Consider the following 5,251-nt stretch of genomic DNA (forward strand, 5'->3'; position numbering starts at 1 on the left):
GGGCCCCGAGCTGTAGTGGTGTTATTTCCCTTTTATTTTTCTGCACCGCTGCCTACTCTTTCACTATTCTTTGCATCTATAAAAACAACTCTTCTACTATCCATCTATCTAGACAGTAGATAAAGATTAACCGGATATGACGATTTTACCCAAAAGTGACTTTGGAAATTACCGTTTGGACTTACTATATTTTCTGCAGCATTCATTCGTAATTTAAACGAAATTTTACCTGTTTATCTTCGTGACAATATTACTTCATATGTTAACGATATTCTTATTGCTAAACGTTCCTGGAATGTGCATAACAAAATTTTTGGATTCATTATTACGTATTTTTGCAAGAGTTGGCATCACAGAGAACTTGGAAAAATCAGAATTTGGTCGTTCTCAGGTGAAATTTCTCGGTCACATTATTTCTACAGAAGGTATTCTCCCTGATCCAGAGAAACTAGACGCTATTCGTAATTATGCTGTTCCTACCACAAAACGTGATGTTCGTAGTTTCCTTGGTGTCTGTAATTTTCTTAGACGCTTTGTTAGATTGGACAATTTGGCCACACCTCGTTTATGTGAACTATCTGGAAAGAAATCTAACTGGTGTTGGGATGAGGAAGCTCAGTCAGAATTTGAACAACTTCGTGATGCTTTAGTTGCTGCTCCACTTCTTTCACACCCGGATTTATCAAAAGATTTTTGTTTGGCAACGGATTCATCATACAAAGGCCTAGGGGCACATTTATTTCAAGAGATAGAAGAAAACGGCGTTGTAGTACAGAAGACAATTGCATTTGGAAGTCGTGTTCTCTCTAAATCAGAGAAGAATTATTCGATTACGGAACTTGAAGCTTTGGCTGTTGTTTGGGCTTTCACAAAATTTCGCACATTTTTGTTCGGTAGACATACTAAGGTTTACACTGATCATCGAGCTTTGGAATTTCTTATGTCGACAAAATTAACTCATGGCAGATTGTCACGATGGGCGTTGTACCTACAGGAATTTCATTTTAGTATTGTTTACATACAGGGATCTTCAAATATTGTTGCTGATGCTTTATCACGTGCACCTATGGGTTTGAAACAAAGTGCTGAAGAGGACTGCAAAGAAAACCATTATTGTTTGATGTACATTCAAGGTGTTGCGTTTGAGAACTTTATCTCATCTTCGCTCCAGGACATCGGTAAGGAGCAAAATAAGGATCCAATCTGGAAGGACATTAAGGAGAAGTGGAGGAGAAAGGAAAGCGTAGCGATTAGACAGCATTATTTAGTTCGCAATGACATTCTTTTTAAACGGAAATCGGTCGACAACTCTGTTTGGTTAGTTTGTATTCCTGATGAGTGGGTCAATAAATTGATTTGGTACACACATTTCAGTTATGCGCACTTTGGTCCCAGAAAATGCTTTCATAAATTACGAGGAAATTGCTACTTCAGTAATATGGAAAAACGTATTCGATCTGTTCTTGCCAAATGCAAATTATGTCAAAAGGCTAAGCCGCCAACTGTTTCTCACAGAGCACCGTTGTTTCCTATCATTCCAGCGAAATTAAAGGAGATGGCTGCAGTCGATTTGTTCGGTCCAGTGGTTCGTTCTACTAATGGTTTTGCGTACATTTTCGTAGCAGTGGAACTGACATCAAAATATGTGTGTTTTACACCGTTACGCAAAGCAACAGCTCGTTCAGTATCTAATGCTTTCATCAAACATTTTCTTAAAGAAGTGGGTCACGTTGATAAGGTTATATCAGATAATGGATCACAGTTTCGCTCTAAAATTTGGCTTCGTACTCTACGGCGTCGTAAAATTAAACCAATCTTCATTTCACTTTTTCACCCTCAATCTAATGCTTCAGAGAGATGGATGAAGGAAATCAATAAATTGTGCCGTCTTTATTGTCATCAGAATCACAGAACTTGGGATCAGTATCTTCATATTTTTCAAAACATTCTGAATGAACTTCCTAATGACTCAACTTCTTTACCGCCTCTATTGATATTAAAAAATAAAGTACCAACAAATCGCATTTCTGAAATCGTTCCTTTTCCGCCTTCACGGAAACTGCGGCATTCTGAAGTTGTCAACCTGGCTCTACAAAATATTGCATCGGCGGCTGCTAGAAGAGAGAAATCAGCTAAGCGTCCTGGTCGTTTAAAAATCTTGTCAGTTGGCCAGAAGGTGTTAATTAAGTCCCACCGTTTATCTCATAAAGGAAAAGGCTTATGTCGCAAATTTTTTCTGCTTTATAACGGTCCGTATAGAGTTCGCAAAATTATTCATGATAACACTGTTGAAGTAGAAACTCTTAAATCTCGGCGCTCTAAGGGAATACATCACATATCTAATGTTAAAATTTTTGTGGAATGACATACTTCTGAGAAACCAACAGTTGTACGTAAACACACGGAGAATGCAAGGATACCGCGCCGTGTTCCGGCGGCGGCACATACTCAAAGCAACAGTCAGTCTGCGCGCCGCACAAGGCAGTCGTTGACCGCAAACAATCACTTCCTACGTCACGCGCCTACAGCTGATCGAGCGCTCAGTGCGAATGCACTGACAGACGTAAATAAATACACAGTTTAATTTCTCCGAATAAATTCTGTATAAAGCTATAAGGACTTCATAAATTATGTTATTAACGTTCAGTATTTTTCAGGATACGGTTGTATAAAGTATTTAAGACCTTCAGGTAAATTCTATGCGTGTCCGACGTTAAGACGACTTGCTTTGGAGAAAATTTTCAGGAAGAAGGTCATTTCGAAGAAGAAAGTAATAAACAAAAAAAGGTAACGGTTAATTGAGCTTATTTTTCAGGTAACAGAATTCCACTTAGGTACGTACTTTAAACGTAATTTGCTGCTTGCGATTACGTGATTCATACTTTGTGCTAATTTCATGTTCTATGAATTTACTAGTGAAGCGACGTGCTTACGCATGTTAACTGATTTTGACAATGATTGACTAATGAACAGGGTTGTTATTTGTATATATTATGCATCGCTTGGCTGCTATGCTTTTTCACTGATGTCATATTTTTTTATTATGTGCCTGCTGTGCTTATTAATTTAAATTATAATTGTCACCTGATTAATTGTGCTGATGTGGTTAGATATGTAAGTTATACTTTGTGATTTATCTGCTTGCGCCTTCATGGGTACTTATTAAGATTACATATGAACATTTATTTGCTTATGTCGATGTGATGCTAATGACCTGTTTATTGTGTAAGGCATGTTTGCTGCTGTGCGTATGGATTGCATATTTACACATTTCTGTTTTGTTGTCATAACTACTCTTCAATTTAGTATATAGAAATGCTGATATACTGTGTACGAACATAGAGTTTAGGTTACACTGTGGTATTAATTATAGATTGTTCGCTTGGCAGAGCCTCGTTGTAAGAATTGTGCTGCATCCACTTGTTGACATTCTGTTCTCTACTGCTATATTTACTCGCTATTGCATGTTTTGCTTACGCTCAGTGCCTTATATTTTTAAGATAAGAAAATGAACTGCTATAATCCGACGAACGACATTAGTAAAAGAAAGTCATAGAAGTCACATGAGCTGAGGTTTTATGGAAGCTGTATAAATTTATGCTAATAGGAAGGAAGCTAACGACATGACAGACCAAAACTAGGTTTAGACCATTGACAGTATTACACTGCATTTTCGTGAGCAATTGAAATAGGAAGTGACAATTGACACAAAAAATACTCCACATGTTTGCTTCTGCTATGATTCTTGAAGTGGTGTACACACTGTGAAATGTTATGATCATTCACACTCCGTAATCGTACTTAATTACTGAGAGTTATTCGAACTAAGGTCTGTTAGAGGTCATGTATGCATTTCTTTTATTTAATGATGGACAAGGAACCAAAATGTATCTTATAATTTATAATGAGTAGAAAATTTGGGTCAGATGGATTACACAGAGGTTGTGTGTGGACACTGTGTCTTCGGATTGTATGGGATGATAAATTGAAGTTGCACTAGGATTTTGTCTGTACTTGTTCGAGGAGACTGACTAGAGGAAAGAGTTGTTATGGAAGTGAAATGATATTGGTGCTGAGGTTTATATGTATCGACGTATTATTGAGGTATTGAGATTAGGTGAAGTAGATGATTATTGGAGTTTTCGTGGACAAAAGGTAAGATAAATGATATTGATGATCGACGTATTGAAAAGGTATTAGTGAAGTATTGAGATTAAGTTGATGATTATTGGAGTTTTGGTGGATAAGAGGTAAAGTAAATGAGGAGCATATTTTTTTTTGTTGGTCCATATGGAACAAGGAGGATAAAGATGGCAGACTAGAACACTCAAGTAGAAGGAAGATTGTCTACACACACACTTTGTCAAATCACTAAGCAGTATACACTTTTTTTTGAAGAGAGGAAGTATTTGCATATCTTGGCTCACTGACAGTTGTTCAGCAACAGTACAATTTGATCTGGCTTGGCAAACATTGGTCTTCACATGATGACTATGACGTTGACTTAACTATTATTGACTGTTATACATTGCTGCCACTACTACTTGATACACATAATGAACATAAAATTTCGACAGAATTGCATTTACACAGTTAACACTATTCAATTACACAGTAGCACTAATGTGGATGAAAGATGAGTGAGTGTGTTTTGTGTGTTTTCCTTTTATAATCCCAGAGAAGTGATCCCAACCTATCTCCTAAATATTATTTCACTTGTTTGTTGTGGCTTGCACTGACACCCATAAATATTATAGGTTAACTGTTATTGTGTACTGTAATAGTTAATGTGACAATTACCTGATATCATTTGTGTGTTTATTATGATTTGTATGTTTAGTGTAAGAGCATTGATAATAATTTGTTAAAGAAATTGTATGTGCATTCAAACTATTATTCATGACTGAACTGTCTCAGTAGTTATGGTGAATAGTATGGACTGTTACTTGCACTTTTTCTACATGATTGGTGCTACAAGGATATGTTTAATTTCTGCTGATGAACTGTGTGATCAGTGATTGTAAAAAAATTATGGACTGTTACTTGTACCTTCTCTACATGATTGGTGCCACTAGGACATGTTTAATTTCTGCTTATAAACTCTGATGAACAGTGTGATCAGTGATACTAGATTTTATGTAACTGCTTCTGCTGAGAAATGTGACTTGTTGCTGTGTGTACCTGCTCAACATTGCTGGGTACCACTGATGGACTGCTTCTACTGAAATGATGTTGCTTCTTGCTGTCTGCA

This window comes from Schistocerca nitens, chromosome 5, assembly GCF_023898315.1.
Source record: "Schistocerca nitens isolate TAMUIC-IGC-003100 chromosome 5, iqSchNite1.1, whole genome shotgun sequence".
In the NCBI taxonomy this organism is placed as follows: Eukaryota; Metazoa; Arthropoda; class Insecta; order Orthoptera; family Acrididae; genus Schistocerca; species Schistocerca nitens.